Genomic DNA, 18209 nt, shown 5'->3' with positions numbered 1-18209 from the left:
GTAAATTTTTTTAAGTTTGTTGTTTATGTATGTATGTATGTATGTATATATGTATGCATGTAAGTAAGCTCCGTGCCCAATGTGGGGCTCAAACTCATGACCCTGAGATCAAGAGTCACATGCTCTTCCAACTGAGCCATCCAGGCACCCCAGGTAAGCTGTTTTTGATCCTCTTTAGCAATGGGGAAGAACATGTTTGTCAGATCAATAGTCACCTTTCAAGTGCCAGAGGTTGCATTACACTTAGAATACCATGTTCAGGGTGCCTTGGTGGCTCAGTGATTAAGCATCTGCCTTCAGCTCAGGTCATGATCCAAGGGTTCTGGGATCGAGCCCTGCATTGGGCTCCCTGCTCAACGGGAAGCCTGCTTCTCCCTTTCCCACTCCCCCTGCTTGTGTTTTCTCTCTCACTGTCTCTCTCTCTCTCTCTCTCTCTCTCTCTCTCTGTCAAATACATAAATAAAACCTTAAAAAAAAAGAACAACACATTTAGCATGGCAGCTACAATTAAGGTTATAAGTCAGTTAGGTTTATGATAGTCCACCATCATCTGCCAGGGCCTATTTGCTTTTTGCAGAGGCCAGAGAAGTGACTTGAATAGGGATATAATGGGATGAACACTGTTGCATCCTTTAAGTCTTCTATGATAGTACTAATCTCTGCAGTTCCTTCTGGATGCAGTGTTGCTTCTCATGTACCCTCTTGGCTGGCTGCAGCAGTGGGCTGGCTGGGAAATATCATGGGCTTCCAGTTGGCCCTTTTTATTATCAAGATCAGGAAATGAAGGCAAAGATTCTGATATGTGCTAAATATATCCCTACCAATCTGTACCCTTAAAAATTTGGGGATTAACTACAGGGTAGGTTTATGAAGGTATTTCACCATTGTGACAAGGGCTTGGGCTAGAAGTCCTTTTATTACTTGGGCTCCATATTCCTCACTCCAACCAGAGGCCCCTAATGATGTTTTGGGGCCCCTGGTATAATCGGTGTCCGCTCACGCTCCATATCCAACAATCTTGAGGGTTTTTTCTCCACTATCCAACATTGTATTCCATTCCCCCAAGTCTAATACCTTCAAGATCCATCTCCAAACGTGTTCCCCTGCTTCCTTCCAGCACGCATCAGCCAGGGCCCACAATACGTTTGGTGTAGAAATCATCTCCTCCCAGGACAGAGCCCTTCTTTTCCAGCCCAGGCCAATACCTGACTCTGGTTATTAGCCTGGCAGCCAGTGGGCCAATGGGTCAGATACTGAGTAAGGCAAGTGTCGTCTTATCAAGTACCTGCCTTAGTTCAGGCTTTTGTAGCATCTCAAGACAAGGAGAGACTGCTTTGTTCTGTCAAGAAGGAATGGGCTGCTTCTGCTAGGACAGAGAATCTAGAGTTTCGGGGTCTAAGGTTCCCTGCTAACATGTCCCTGTCTCAGGTATTAGGATTCTGTTCTTTTGCTAGTGAGACTCTGGCATCAGCACAGGACAACGATAGAGTCTGTGCATGCAGTCTCCTTTGCATCTCTGCCACAGTGTCATACTGAAAAGGGCCCTCAAAAAAGAAAACGTGGAGCCTAGTTCTTAAAATTATTCCTTTTTTGGTTTCTGATTATAAACATACTACATGTTCATTGTACAAAATTTATCAAGGACAGAAAAGTATAAAGACATGGAGAAAATTATCACCCATAATTATACTACCCAGAGGCAACTTGGCACATTTACTTCCAATCTTTTTTTTTTTTTTTAATGCCTATTTTAACCTAGCTGAGGTCAGGCTATAAAGGCAATTTTATCTGTTCACTTAAAATATTCACTTAGTATGAGAAAAATTGCCCATGCTAATAAAATCCTAAGTTTTAGAAGCTGAATTTGCACAAGTAGATAGAGCCAAAATTTACTCAGCTGTTCTGTTATTGGGCATTTAAGTTGTTTCCAAATTTTGCTGTAAGGGCAGGAGTGAGGGTTCTAGAGGCAGATGTACTTGAGTTCCAGACTTGGTTCTGCTTACTAGCTGTGTAGCCCTGGGTAAATTACTTAATTTCAAATTCATCATCTAAAACTGGGGTTGACAGTTCCCATCACCTAAGGTTTTTGTGAGGATTAAGTGATACATGTGAACACCAAAAGCAACTCTTGGCACATAGCAGGTGTTCAATAAATGGTACTGGGATGGGACATCTTTCTGCAGAAAACTTGGTCCCCAGTTTGGATGATTTTATTGAATTCTGAATTTTTTTTACTCCCCCAGATTGCCCTCTGCCATATAGCATGATGATTAAGAAGAAAGACCTGGGAATCAGGCTGTAGGGTTTTGAATCTTCGCTTTACCAGTCACTAGCTGTTGAACTTCAGGCAAGTGATTGAACTTTTCTGGGGTTCAGTTTCTTTGTCTATAAAATGAGGAAAATGATGGCATGTGTCTCATAGTATTATTTTGAGAACTGAGTGAAAAATACTTAGAACTGCCTGTTACGTGGTAAGCACTTTGTAACTGTGATTATCATCATGATCCTCATTAATTGGCCAACGTTGTCACTCAGAATTTCTCATGGGCTGACTTTTCCTTCAGAGTTCCCACTCTGTTGCTCACTTCCTTAACTCCCTACTTCCTCTTCTCTCTTCTCCCTGGCCCAAAATCTAATTCTTATTTTATGTTATCTCTGTTTAGCTTTTTCCTTCCAAACCATACCTGAGGGGCTCAAAGTTTCTGGGGAATAGAATAATAGAAACATTTACCTAGCTCTGACTCTGTGCCAGGCACTGAGCTAATGCTTTACATGGATTAACTAATTCTCACAACAGTTTCATGAGGTAGACATAAATGTTATGCCCACTTTATAGATGGAGGACATTGTAGTTTTGGAAAAATGTAACAGCTTACCTAAGGTCAGACCCTAGAAACTCATGGAATCAGGAACTGAACCCAGGTTTGTGGGATTCCATATTCTATGCTCTAATCATTGGAAGATGGTAACCACAGGAAGATGGCCAAGATTGTACACTCTAGTGTTAGACTGTCTGTGTTCAAATTCTGGATTTGTTGCTCTCGCTTACTATTGTCACACCTATAATCTAAGTGGCTCCTGAAAGGAATTGCTATTCCATTTGAGATAGAAGCAAATGTGGTCCAGTTGTATTTTTATATAGTGTTTTCTTCAAAACCCAACATAGAACCTGCCACAGAACAGATGCCTTATAAACATTTGCTCAAACAAATATATTCAATATACTATAATGGGCACTGTGTGGGTTACGAGGGGGATTGATGTGTTGTCCTTGCCCTCAAGGAGCTTACAGACTAGGAGAAACTAGTCAGGTGCTTAAATCATCATATCATCAGGAAGAATGTGCTAATGTTTGCATGTAAAAACAAAACTATCTGGGGACGCCTGGGTGGCTCAGTCAGATAAGCGTCTGACTCTTGGTTTCAGCTTAGATCATGATCTCAGGGTTGTGAAATTGAATCCTACTTTGGACTCTGTGCTGGGTATGGAGACTGCTTGAAATTCTTTCTCTCCTTCTCCCTTATACCCCCACCCCCATGTGTGTGCTCTCTCTCTCTCTCTCTCAAAAAAAAAAAAACAACAAAAAACAAAAAACAAAGAACTATCTGTAAAAACAAGAGGGAGAGGGTAATTCATTTTGGGGTATCCACTAAGGTTTCCAGGAGAAGTTATTGTTTGAGATGGTCTTGAAAGAAAGGTAATCTTTTTTAGGAGGAGGGTGGGAAAGAATGGCCTTCTAGGCAGAAAGAAAAGCAGGAAAAAGGCATAGAGGAAGGAGGGTTTCAGGTGTGTTCAAGGAATGGCGAGTGACTGAGGAAAGCTTGAGCGTAGGTCATATGGGGTAGGAGAAGGAGTTGAGGAAGCGCGAGGTTGGATGGCGCAGGAGTAGACAGTGTGGACTGCGCAGCACTCATTCATCTACTTCCAGTGACAACTCCTGATTTTCACTCAGGGATCTACTCTACCTTATTATCAGTCCATGTTGGTTGAGTAGAGTGGGCCCCATCCATACACACAGCGCAGACCCAGACCAGCCGATGAGTAGCACGTCCCTGCTAACAATGACACGTGTCCACAGCAGACCAATCAGAGCCCCCAAAGCTCAATTTTTCCTACACCTTCTCCTTTTTGATATGCGAGAAATGAACTCCCGTTTTTTTTTTTTTATTTTTAAAGATTTTATTTATTTATCTGAGAGAGAGAGAGCATGAGAGGGGGAGGGTCAGAGGGAGAAGCTGACTCCCTGCTGAGAGGGGAGCCCAATGCGGGACTCGATCCCGGGACTCCAGAATCATGACCTGAGCCGAAGGCAGTCGCCCAACCAACTGAGCCACCCAGGCGCCCACAATGAACTCTAGTGAACTCCCTTTTTCCGTAGGACTGGACCTGGGAGTATGCAGGCTGGAGCAACAGCAACCATTTTGCCGCTGTGAATGGATAGCATGAGCAAGAAAGAGATTACAAATTAAAAAAAAAAAAAAATTAGGAAAGCAAAGCTGAGTGATGGAGAGAGAGAAACTAGTTCTGGCAAAACCAGCACGTTGTTTTAACTTCTCCAGTATGTAAGGCAGTAGGTACACATGCCCCCTCTTCTGTGTTAAGCTTTCTCAAGCCAGTTCAAGTTGCATCTTCTGTCACTTGCCACCAAAAGAGCTTTGACACAGTCATGCTAGGTATTTTAATTTTATCCTGTAGGTGATGGAATCAATGAAAGGACTCCTTCCCATGGGCTGGTCACATGAACCCATCTGTGTTTTGTTAAGCTTGCTCTGGCATCTGGTGGGGTGACAAATACTCTGAAGACAGATGGACATAGATTCAAACCCCATCTGTGTCATTTATTAGCCCTGTGATCTCAGGAAGGTTATCAGTCAGGGTTCTACCAGAGAAACAGAATCTGTAGGAGAATATGTGTTCATATAAGGGGGGTAGGGAGGGGAGGGGAAGGGAAGGTGGGGGAGAGATTGATTTATTGCAAAGAATTGCCTTTTGGGATTATGGGTGCTGGCAAGGCTGGAATCCTAGGGCAGGCCAGAAGGCTGGAAATTCTCAAGTAGGAGCTGAAGCAGCAGGCCAGAGGTGGATTTCTTCCTCCTCCAGGAAACCTCAATTTTGCTCTTAAGGCATTTTTACTGATTGGATGAGTCCTATCCAGATTTTGAGGATAGTCTCCATTTTCTAAAAGTCAACTGATTGTAGGTATTAACCACATTTACAAAATAACCTGACAGCAACACTTAGATTTGATTTCATGTTTTATTAAATAACTGGGTACTATAGTATAGCCAAATCAGTACATAAAACTAACCATCACAGGAATTTGCTTAATTTCCAAGTTTTCTCAGCTACAAATTGAGATACTGATCCTTACTTACCTTACACATGAAAATATACATAAAGTAAGAGCATTGTGCTTGATGCAGTAGTAGCTCGGTTTTTTTTTTTTTTTTTTTTGGTTTGTTTTTTTGTTTTAATTTGTAAGGCTTTATTCTGAATCAGGCCCTGTTCTAAGAAAGTACTCTGATATGACCAATGTCATCAGGTGACTCATTGGGAGTTCTGGTTTTAACCACTTTTTAAAAGTTTGACATAACCAAGGAAAGATGAACATATGTAGACCTTCTGCTCTACCAATTCCGCCTCTAGTATATACCCTAAAAACCCTCATACACATGAACCAGGACATGTGTGCAAGGATGTTCATAGCAGGGGGCGCCTGGGTGGCTCAGTAGGTTAAGCATCTGCCTTTGGCTCCCTGAGTTGGGCTCCCTGCTCAGCAGGGAGTCTCCTTTTCCATCTCCCTCTGCCTCTCCCCCACTCATGCTCTTCCTCTCTCTCTCTGTCTTGCGCTCTCAAGTAAATAAAGTCTTAAAAAAAAATGTTCATAGCAGTAAATAAGCCAGTTTGATGAATAAATTGGGGTATAGTCACACATGGAATTATATGCGGTAGGGAAAAAGGAATGAACTAAAAAAGATGTGGCCTAATCTTTTTTTATTTATTTTTTATTTTTAAAGATTTTATTTATTTATTTGACAGAGAGAGAGAGAGCATAAGCAGGGGGAGCAGCAGAGGGAGAGGGAGAAGCAGGCTCCCCACTGAGCAGGGAGCCCGATGTAGGGCTTGATTCCAGGACCCTGGGATTATGACCTGAGCTGAAGGCAGATGCTTAGCCAACTGAGCCACCCAGGTGCTGCTTTTTAAAAAAATTTTATTTAGAAATTTGACAGAGAAAGAGCATGGGTGGGGGCAGAGGTAGAGGGACAAGCAGACTCCCTCCTGAGTGGGGAGTCCGCCCTGGGGCTTCATCCCAGGACCCAGAGATCATGACCTGAGCTGAAGTCAGATGCTTAACCAATTGAGCCACCCAAGTGCCCCTGGACTAATCTTAATAATATTGAGTGTGAGAAGAAGGAAGTTTCAGATGATTACATTTATCATAAAACTTTTTATGAAGTTCAAAAGAGCAAAAACAATACGTTGCTTGGGCATAATAGGTTCATGATAATGCTATTTTTCAAAAGAGAGAAAGCACTTTATATTCTTTAGGTCTTTGAATCTGCACATGTGCCTGAAGTAAGTATTCCAGCCATGGGAAACTGAGGCATAGAGAGGTTGTCACACTGTCTGAGCTGGGGTTACCAGCCTGGGTAGGCCATGGGGTGATTGTCATCTCTCCATCTGGTTGGAAAGCCACTCACCACTGTGCTCTAGGGCCCAGCCCACCTGGATCCAGGCAGGCCTGAGGCAGCGCCGTCCTGGGTCTCGTGTAGCCACCTGCAGCCAGCACTGGGCAGGGAAATACTGCTGGAGCAGCGACAGCTGCAGGGCATCCCCACTGTCTCCTTCCTCCTGGATCTGGAGGGCCACAATGAGCCCACAGCCCTGGCCAGGTCCAATCTAGTGGCTGAAGTGGGCAGCTGTGTCTAGAAGCACGGCAGCCAAGTAGGCCACTCCCTGGGGCCCCCAGTCTTCCATGAGGGACTCCTCCAGGCCATCCAGCAGCAGGAGGGAGGGGGTTGGGCCCAGGGCCTCATGGGCAGAGAACAGAAGCTGAAGGAATTCATGGGTTAAGGGTGGGTACTGGAAGTGGATCTTTTGTAGCCACAGGGGGTCGAGCGCTTAGAGCAGCTCAGTTTATGGGAGTAAGTGAGAATGACTTGGCAACAGTTTAGAAGAGCAGGATTCGGTTGGGGTAAGAATATATTTTTCCAACCTGGATGCTTTTTAAGTAAAAGTAATTAAGTACATTGGGAAAAAAGTTAAACCAATTCAAATTGGTAGTCACTGAAAAGTTAGTTTCCCTCCTACTCCAGAAGGTCAGGCCTTTTACTCAGAAGTAATCAATGTTGATAATTTCCTAATGACTTTCCTGGATTTTGTTCTATATGTGTAGACACACATGCATGCGCGTGCGCGTGCACACACACACACACACACACACACACACACACACACACCTCTTTTCACATTCAGTTTCCCCACTATCTCTCTGCCCCTGCCAAGAATCTTGCTGTTTTAATTTAACAGTGTATTTTGGAGAATGTTCCATTTCTTCACATACAAACGTACTTACTCTGTTATTTTTTTTATTTTATTTTTTTTAAAGTAGGCTTCATGCCCAGCATGGAGCCCAGTGCAGGGCTTGAACTCACAATCCTGAGATAAAGAGTTGAACACTTAACCCACTGAGCCACCCAGGTGCCCCCAAATGTACTTCTTTTAAAAAATTGCTACAAAATGTTCCATCGTGCGGTTAAACAATTATTTATTTAAAAAGTCCCCGACTGATGGTCATTTAGATTCCTAACATTTTTTTGCTGTTATAAATAATAAAAGAATAAACATCTTTGTACGTATATATCTTTTTATATATAGAGAGATATATACGTACAAAGAGTAATGTACAAGAGCATCTGTAAGATAAATTTTTAGAGCTGGCAGTGCTGCATTAAAGGATTTGCACATTCGGAATGTCAATAAACAGTACTAACTAGTCCTTCAAAAAAAAATCACATTAGTTTATATCCCAGCAACAGTGTAAGAGGTGCTTGCTTCCCTACTCCCTTATCAACATGGCCATCCTGGATTTAAACCCACTTTTTTTTCTTTTAAAGTACCGAAATACCTATTTAAAAGACCAGGCATCATAACAATCCCTTCTCTGGGCAAGAGCTGCAGATTTGTTTGGGTTTTAGCTTTCTGAGAGCAGAGCTCAGCCTTCTGCCTTGTGCTGTGTTCACCACTCTGAAGGGTTGGGGCAGATGACAGAATAACTCCAGGTCACCAGGCAAAAGGACAGGCGAGAGCCCAGGCCTGTGCCCTGCCTATGAGAGAAATGCAAACAAGCCCAGTTCTATTATAGAAACACAGAGCCATTGTCGGGAAACCACAAATTGCTGACTTGCTCCTGCACACAATCGATATTCAGAAGCTGAGTCCAGGAATTCTAAAGCTGCACCCTGCATAAAGGGCTGAGGTTGGGGGGCGGGGAGAGGGAGGCACTCTTTTAGAAATGAAACCAACCACAGAAGCACTGATCGTGCTTCCTAGAGAGCCACGAAAAAGACCCTGTATCCCCTTCACTGCTCCCTCTACGGATCCCAGAATCAGAGGCGGCCAAAGCCAGAGTGGATCAGGAAATGATCATATCCTAAGAGAGGGTACACTTGTAGGTAAAGAGCCAGGGCAGTTCCACGAAGTGAGTGTGAGAGAGAGTACACCACACACGATGATTATTAGAAGATACACCTGGGCTCAAATCCTAACTCAGTCACTGACTAGCTCTCTGACCTTGGGCACAGCACTTCATCTCTCTCAGCCTCCGTTTCCCATCTAGAGAACTGACATAGTAACACTTATCGCATGAGGTCATGGAGAGGATTTGATTGAATGATTAGGTTTGTAAATAACAGCATGGTGCCTGGCTCTTTGTAAGGGCTTAATGAGTTATTATTATTGTTAATAATAGCAATAGGCGCTTAGGGGGTGAACTAAAGAAAGCTTCCTGGAGGAGGGGCCATTTGAACTAGATCTTAAAGAATTGGGAAGCTTTGGCACACTGGAATGAATAAAGAGAATGGGGGAAGTTCATATGTACTTATAGCTTCCTGGGCCTGACCAGGAGACATGCCGAGGACTCATTTGTAAGGTAGCGTGGAGGGGAGGGCAGAGTACAGACAGGAAAATTGTGCTGTGGAACATACTAGTCCTCACTTGAATGGGACCTACAGTGGCACTGGCATCTGGGGTCCAAATTAGAGCACGGGGCTGGGTGCAGTTGTAGGAGTCGCAGTGGAAATGTTTTCCCTCATTAAGAGCCCCTTTTGAAAGGACTTGACCCCTGGGGGTCCTGAGGATAAATGAGGAAGCACCAGGTATTAGAGTGGGCTCATGATACTTAGTGACATCATAGGAACAAGCTCTGGATTTTCCACTGAGCTCAGTGAGGTATATTTCCATCAAACTGTCTATGTCTCCAATATTTTATCTTCCATTGCACCATGACACAGTCTTCTTCCAGTGCCCAACAGCCAGCCCTTAATTGTCATGACAACCCATATCTTATGATAAGCATGTTGTAAGGAAAATGGAGACCAGAGCTTGCTAATGTTTCCCCCTGCCCCAGCCCCTTTGGAGATGATTGTTATTGCATCTTACCCCATGAACCTTTAGCATCTTATGCCCCTTCCTGTGAAGTTCATGAACACTGAAAATTCCCGGATGGAACCAGCATGCACCACATATCATGGGAAGCGTCTTCCTCTATCAGATGAACACCATGATTCCATAAATCCTGAATGTAAGCTAGGGGACAGATGAGGATCAATGTGAGGTTCCCAGTTATCTGCCTATTTAATATGTGGGAAAATGCAGGCAACAGAGGCTGTAACTACCTAATGTCAGATTTGCCAGGAGAGCTTGGACTCCTTAGGCAACACTTCAGCAAGCCATGTCAAAGAGCTTCCCCGATTTGTACTGAAAATACCTTGCTTGCAATGCCCATATCATAGCAGGTGGCAAGACACATCTTTGTTCCAGGGAAGTTGTCCTTAGGAAGCAGAGTCTCAAGCTATGACTGGAGAGATGGCTCCAGGGGCCAGAGTGTAGACAGAAGGACTGACAGAGCTAGACAGTCTTCTGTACCCAGGCAAGGAAACTGGGGTTCAGACAAAGCTTTTGTTTCTGGCAGAGCTGAAACAACCCAGGGGTGAGGGGAATGCTGGACCTCAGAGCTCACTGTGGGCTCACTGGACCAGGCTTAGGGCAGTGAGATCAACTTCAGCTTGGCTTGGTGTACTGAAACAATCCCTCTACTGAAACTTATATGTGAGTTTCTCTTGTATAGATAGAGTGGGAGTATTTTTTTATTAGGTTTGGTTACATGTAAAAAAAAATGGGCTGATAAGGCTGACATTCTTACATAGAATCATGAAAGTCATCAGTCCCGGACTGATAGAGCACTCTGTGATGTCAGTGGCCCAGGTTCCTTCTCTATCGTGGCTCCACCATCCACAGCATATGGCCTTTGCGTCATGGTCCATGATGGCTACTCCTGCCACGTGTCTGCTATTCCAGCCAGTATATGGAAGGGAGGGGCAAAGAGGGGCCCACTCCCTCAACTGAGGGACATGCCTCAGAAGTAACCCACACCACTTCTCACATCCTGTTGGTCACATTTTAGTCATATGGCCATACCTAGCTGCAAGGGAGGCTGGGAAATATGGTCTTTCTTTTGGGTGGACAAGCTAAAATTCATTTCTTATTACAGAAAAGTAGGGAGAAATAGATACTGCGGAGCAAATCACAGCCTCTACTATAGTCAGTTTATTGTCTATTTTCCTAAGCGACTGGATATCCTGAAGTCATAGGGTAAGGATATCCTTGTGGGAGGACAAGTCTCTTTTTGAGGGGGTGATGATCCTTTGTGACAATTGTGAGAGAACAATTAAGTTCCAGAGAAAAAAATCAGTGTGAAAGATATGCCTGAGACAGGCAGGTGAAAGACCAGCTGTCTCTCTGGGTTTCTTTCTGGGGGTTGGGTCTCAGAGCCATCTGCATAGGCTGAATAAGACCTTTGGTGGCCTCTGATGCACACACAGAGTGAAGCCTCCTATCGGGTGTTCCAAGCCAAAGAGGAGTAGACCTGACCCGAAGGTGATCTAACTCTTGTTGTCCTTAATGTTTATTTCCATGTTGCCATGCCCTGAGCCCTAGGGCAAGTCTTCACTGCCTGTGTGTGGTCACAGCTGTGCCATGTGGAGTTATAAGAGGGGGTACCTATCCACATTTGAATGTGCCCACATGAGGGCAGGCCCCTTTTCTGTTATGTAAAGGATGCTTGATGGTAAAAGGCACATGCCTTCATGGATTGCCTCTACTGCATTTAACCTCTGCTGCTTCCCCCTCTTGACACCCCCTAGCAGCCCTTCTCTGTGGCAATGACTTAGAGGCAGGGCGTGTCTCTGGCTTAGCACCATATCCCCAGTGCTGAATACATGGGAAACACTCAATGATTGAATTGAACGAAACTACCCCACACAAAACCCTTCATAGTCTGGTTCCAGGGTACATTTTAGTTTATTTCCTGAGCCTAGACTCTACCTAGTCCCTAGCCTCAACTGTCTGCATAGAATAACAGCAATATTGATAATTATCCTGCATTGAGTGTTTTAACAGGTGTTAGGTGCTGTTCTAAGTGTTTATGTGCATTGACTCCTCTGATCTTACAGAACTCTGTCAGGTGAGTGTAATTATCCCTAGTTGTTTGATGAGGAAATTAGGCTCAGAGGTGAGAAATACTTTGCTGAAGGTCACATAGCCAGCACGTGGTAGAGCCAGGATTTGAAGTCAGGTAGTCTGCCTGGACCCTCAACCATTCCCAGCCCCCACCTTCCTTCCCATCTAGTGCCTCTGTTTCAGAGGTGGCCTTGCTCTTTCCAGGCACCCAGCCTGGGCTCTGCCGGAATACCTTTCCCCAGTTTCTGGCTCTAGCAAGCTCTACCTGCCCTTTAATGTCCAGCCCAGATATTGTGTCCCTGACCCCACCTGCCTCTCCAGCCAGGGAGGGAGGCTGCCCCTCTTTCCTTTTTGTTCCCTTTACTAGTTACTCCCAGCCCTGCACTGGGAGCTCTCCTGAATCAGGGACCCCATCTCATGCCTTGGTATCCCCAACCCTTGGCATAGTGCCTGTATGTGGAAGGTCCTTTGTGTTTGTTGAATGAGTAACTGACCCCATTATTTCACACACAAGGAAACAAGTCCAGAGAGGCCGAGGGACTTGTTCACATCACAAAACAAGTGAGAGAAAGAGCCAAGGCTAGCCCCCAGGACTCCTGACTCCCAGCCCTGCCCCCTCTAATACACAACCACCCTGTCTGTGTATGGAAAAGCCTTCCTGCATCTTTGAACCTTTCTTAATTCTGTCTTACATTTCACCCCAAAAATGACCTCTTTGAGAGTGCTGGTGGGAGAGTGAGTTTTGGCAAGTCTTGTCTGGGAGTCACGAGGCAACAGGGAAAAATAGACAAACAATCCTGGGTTGTATTTTGCTGACCCAGTCCTCAAAAACAGCAGAACAAAACACTCAAAACTTGAGCTGGGGCCTCTGGCCAACAGGGCACCAAATCAACTTGGATGGAATTCGCTAAATGAATCTTCCTCCTTTTTTTTAAAATGGTGGGGCCTTTAGAGAGGAAATGTTTTCTAGTTTGTTTGGATTTTCTTTAAGGCAAAGAAAAAAATATTGAACATTTCACAAGGCCCTAGAAGCTTCCAAACAAACAAGCTCTACCCTATCTCACTGCCCCATCCTGCCCCATCTCCCAGCCAAATTTGAGTCCACTGTGTCCCTGGATGTGAAAGCGCCCCCACCATCTGGTCAGAAAAGGCCAGAGAAAGAGCTGATCACCATTAATCACAGTTGGAAAAATCAGAGAAATTACTAAGGAAACATTAAAGTTCTTTTATTAACTCTCAACTCCAGGCTTCTGTACAAATACAAAAATATAGCAGTGATGAGAACACAGGCTTTTGAGACAGCAGATCAGGGTTGGAATCCTGGTCCTACCACATCCGAGCTGTGTGACTTGGAGCAGGTTAATCAACCTCTCTGAACTTCAGTTGTAGTATCTATTGCATAGGTTGTTGTGAGGACTGAATGAGATAGTGCAAGTACAGTGCCTAGCACTGTGCCTGATACCTAATGCATGCTTAATCAACATTAGCTATTATTATTGTTGTTATTATTTGCACATGATGTTGTTCATGGCTAAAATGCCCTTCCTTGCCTTGTCTGCCTATGAAACTTCTACTCATCCTTCAATACCCATCACAAGGAGGTCCTCCTTGGTGAGGCATTTCGTCCTGTTTCCTCTCCCAGTGCGGTCCCTGGTTCTCATAGCTCTCCCTCACCCCTCTCCTCTCTGCCTTTCTAACAGAGCAGGAATCTCACTGAGTAGAAATCATTTGTTTCCTTGCCAGTCTTCCCCAGTGGGTACTGTCAGCCAGGAAAACAGGCTAAGATCTGTGCCCCCAGGCCTCAGGAAACGGTATCTACATCCTTAGATTAGAAACAGGAGGAGGGTGGGAACAGGGGAGGCTTACAGGGCTGGGGGCTGCACAACCCCAAGGAGCAGTAGTCACATTGTATTCTCTTCTTCCAGGTGAGTAGAATCCCCTGGAGTTGTGTGACTTGGTGGCTCTGAGCCTCTGCGTCAGATAGACTTGGTCTCAAATCTTAGCTCTGCCACTTTCTGCCTGCATTCCTTTAGGCCATTTAATCTCTGTGGGCCTCAGTGTCTTCACTTGTAAATGGGTGTTATGCTAATGAGCGCTCAGACTGTTGTTAAGATTAAATGAGATCATACAGGTAACACTCCTGATGGTGCCTGGCCAGTGGTAGTTGTTACTTGGCACTGGATTTTTAATGGCAGGATACATACCAGAGTTGAGCATCCGACTGTCTTTGCATAATGGTGTAATTTCAAGGCAGTGTGAAGAGACAGAAAAATAGTACTCTAGGAGACAAGAACCCTGGAAACAAGGTGTGTGTGTGTGTGTATTTTCTGTTCTCAACCCCACCACTGCGGTCTGTCTTCTCATCTGTGCCCCAGGCCCATGCTGGTGTTACTCACCACACTCAGTTGGAGGAATCGGAGTCAGAGGGGTCACTAGGAGCCCATCCACGCTGGCCAGGCTGCCTGGGGGCTGAGAAGCAGTGGCAGCCTTGGGGAGTGGCACTGCTCTGGGCTGGAGCCATGAGGCGTTCCCTGTGGTGGAGGTGGTGGTTCAGAGCATGGGTTGTGGAGCCAACTGCCTATAAACCCCCTTCAGCCTCTTCTGGTTGTTTGACTTCTCTGTGCCTCCACTTCCTCCCTGGACTAGTCAGCTAGGGCTGCCCTCACAAAGTACCACAGGCTGGGTAGCTTAAACAACAAAAGTGTATTTTCTCATAGTTCTGGAGGTTAGAAGTCCAAAGTCAAGGTGTTGGCAAGGGTCGTCTTCTTCTGAGGCCTCCCTCCTTGACTTGCAAGTGGCAGACTTCTCCTTTGGGTCTTCACTGGGTCTTCCCTCCTGTGTCTATCTGTGTCCAAATTTCCTCTTCTTATAAAGACACAAGTCATGTTGGATTAGAGTGCACCCTAATGACCTCATTTGACTTTATTACCTCTTCGAAGACTCTCCAAATACAGTTACATTTTTAGGTACTGGGGGTTACAACTTCAACATGTGCATTTGGGGAAGATACATTCATCCCATAACACTCACCTATAAAATGGAGATAAAAAATTGTTCCTACCTCACAGGGCTCTGGTGAGGATTAAAAATACTCATGACAATAAAATACTTGGAATGTTGCTGGCTCCATTGTATTAGCCCTTATTGTTGTCAATCGTATTTCTTGGCATCGAATGAGGGGGCCCTGTGGGGGGCCCAGTGCCCAGCTGGGCACTGGGGAGAGAGTTGGGGAGGACAGGTCCAGCCCACAGGAAGCTGACCCAGCCCTGCCACTGACCAGCTTTGTGGCCCTGGCCACTTTCCCCGTTGGAGGGTGCCAGGGGCAGAGCTCAGAGTAAAGTGAGCCTCCAAGCTCCAAATAGCCCAGGGGAAAGAAACAGCGCACAGATCTGCAGTGACACTGGTCTGGGCAGCTCAGATTGGATCTCGCTTTATCTAAGACAGTTTCAAGACACAAATTTATTTTATGTTCCACCACATAAGAATAAATGCTGCCAATTATAATTGCAAGATATTTTCTATTGTCAGGTCCCATTCTGGTTTCAGGGATTCTAAAATTTGAAAAAAAAATATGTCTTAGAAATGATGAAAGAGAGTATGTCCTTTTTCTTTGCTTTTGGCAACAAGGATCTGCCGAAGGGGAGCTGGCAAGGTCATTTGGCCTTCAGCCTCAGATTTTGGCTGTTGTTCAATGTCAGATTTATGCAGGGAAGTAGGGTGGTGAGGCATCATCCCAACTGAGGCTCATCACTTCCAGTACTAGCTAAACCCATGGCTAAGAAACAGATCTGAAAGGTTGCTTACACCCCACTTGAGCTTTTGATAGGCCTTGTGAAATGTGCTCATGGCTCTGGAGCCCAACAGATCTGGGGTCTGGTTCCAAGGCTGTCACTCACCAACCAAGAGGTTGAAAGAAGAAAGAATCTGGTGTGCAAAGAGGGTTTTGCTGAACATGGCATGCACAAGGTAGTGTATGGAGAGAGGGCTGGGAATCAGATGTTCTGAGGTCCTCCCTGGCAATGTAACTGGGTCAAGTCCCTCCACCACTCTGGACCTGTTTCCTCATGCAGAAAGCAGTGGAGTTCACTCATTCATTCAACAAACACGAACTGAGGAGCTCCCCTTGGAGGCAGTGTGCTGAAGGATGAGGGTGTGTATATGGGGTGTGAGAAGTGGTCCCTGCTTCTAGAGACCTATCTAGAGATAGAGTTCTATCCAGTGTGGAGAGCAAGATGTGCAGAGAGAAAGGAAAGAGGAGGGAACCAGGCACATTCCACGCATTTTCTCGCTTAGTCCTTATAATCACTCCAGCAGGTAGGTAAATACAGGTATTTTTATCCCCACTTGGTAGATGAAGTCATTGAGACAGAAAGATGATGGTGCTTGCCAGGGTCACATGGCACAGCCAAGATTTGGACTGGTCTGCTTGACTGAAGGCCAGTTCTTTCCTCTCTGCCTTTCATGGTCAGTTATGTTTCCTTCTAGCACAACACTCTCAGGTCCTGTGCCAAAAAATAGATAATGGATGTCACATTCTGATAGTTCTCTCAGTAAGGGAGCCTGTCTCTCTGCTCGGGAGTGATGATGGGCACTCAGCCTGTCTAACCCACTTCTTCTTCCAAGGAGGTGGGGGTACCACATTTCAGGGGAATGAGCCTCACCCTCACAAAAGCTTTCAGACTTCACTCAGGGGAGTGCCAGTAGGGTGTGACATGCCATCTGAGTGACTTCACTTTGCCTGGTGGTTTTAGCCCCAGCAGCACTTAGTAGAGTCCATTGTTTCACATTGGAAGGTACAAAAATCCCAGGACAGCTCCATCACCAAGTATCATGCCACAGGATGAAAGGCTAGGAGAAGACACACAGGGCCAGTCCCATGCTTGAAGCCCCCTTGACAGCCCCATCAAGGGACTTGTGGTCTTTGCTCACATAGTTCCAGAGCTAGGAGGATCATTTTTCTATCCAGCTTTGGCTAGAAGAGATGGCTAGTTGGTAGAGCTGAACTTTACCTTGCTGCATTTTGCCAAGAAAGCTTTCAGACCAGGACAGTGAAGGGATTTGCCTGAGGTCACCTAGAATATTGGTGGAAAAGCCTGGATTGGAGTCCTGGCCCTTGGAAACCCAATTCTGTTCCTGCCCTCACAGTAGAGTAGAAATAATCCTGAAGGAGGATTCGGACTGGGTTCTTGCCTCCACTTGGCCACTTAACTTGAATGAAATGACATTTAATTCAATAGCCCAGGGCCTACTATGCGCCGGGCATGTACTTACACGCAGTGTGGTCACAGGACAGTCACTTCCTCTCTCTGTACTTCAGTTTCCTTGTCTCTGAAAAAAGCCCCTCCCATGCTGCTTCTCTCAGAGCATGCTGTGAGAATTAAGTGAGAAAAAGGAAGCAAAGTGCTTTGTACCCTGGAAAGTGGTGTGTACACTGGGGAGTTGTAGCTACAGCAGGCCATCCTATTTGTGGTCCAGGTCTGCCTTAGCACTGCCCACGATATTGGAATTTGTTTACCTGTCTCTATCCCACTGTACTCCCCATGGGGAGTGGGGGGGAATGTTTGGGTTTATCTTTGATTTCCCAGAGCCCTGTCCTGGGTTGGGAATGTGGCAGGTGCTTAACAGAGTATATGAATAAACAGAACATGTGATGATCCGATTCTCAGATACATGGAGATGCCAACCAGAAGGGCACTGGAAGACCAGAGGAGGAAGGGCTCAGTGGGAGGGTGGTGGAGGGTGAGAATGGTGTCCACTGTGGATGGGCAGGGTTTGGGTCACTGGAGAGGAGAGGGTGGGACACTCCAAGCAATGGGAGTGGCTTGGACAAAGGTCAGGAGATGGAAATCCATGTGAATTATGCAGGGGACACTGAGAGAGTGGGCAGGTAAGACAGAAGTAAAAGATGAAGACAGAAAGTGATGATGATAATAACTAATGTAGTAAGTGTGGCACTTACTCTAGGCACTGTTCAAAAAGCTGTAGATGTATTCCTCACTGATCCCTTGTAACAACCCTATGAGGTGAGCATTATTACCTCCACTTTATAGAGAAGGAAACAGATTAAAGAACTTGTCCAAGGTTACATAGCCATTAAGTGGCAGAGTCAGGATTTGTCTCCAGGCAGTCTCATGCTCTTAAAGTAGGTTGAAGCCTGTCTGTAAAGGGCTAGGAACTTTGGAATGTTTCTTATTCTCTAGGGAAAAGTTTGAGCAAGACTTTGGAGCAAGAGGGAGTTTGAGCAAGAGAGGACATCATTGAGTAAGAAGGTCTTATTTTGCAGGTGGCAGAGGTCCTTCGAACATCTCTTGAGCACCTTCTGTGTGCTGGGCACTGGGGGTACAAAGAGCAAGACGGAGCCCCTGCCCTCCCAAGCACGCGGTTCTTATGCTGCAGGAGCCTCCCTCTGGCTCTCCATCTCCAAAAGATGTGTGCATCTTTTTCCTGATGATCAGTGACATCACTTTGGT

General features: G+C 45.4%; 1 pseudogene; it reads right to left on the bottom strand.

The window, feature by feature from the left end:
- Positions 1 to 6517: 6517 nt before the first annotated feature.
- LOC113913686 lies at positions 6518 to 16758 on the bottom strand (annotated as a pseudogene).
- Positions 16759 to 18209: the final 1451 nt, after the last annotated feature.

This window comes from Zalophus californianus, chromosome 11, assembly GCF_009762305.2.
Source record: "Zalophus californianus isolate mZalCal1 chromosome 11, mZalCal1.pri.v2, whole genome shotgun sequence".
Lineage (NCBI taxonomy): Eukaryota > Metazoa > Chordata > Mammalia > Carnivora > Otariidae > Zalophus > Zalophus californianus.
This window is presented reverse-complemented; position numbering and strand designations above follow the sequence as displayed.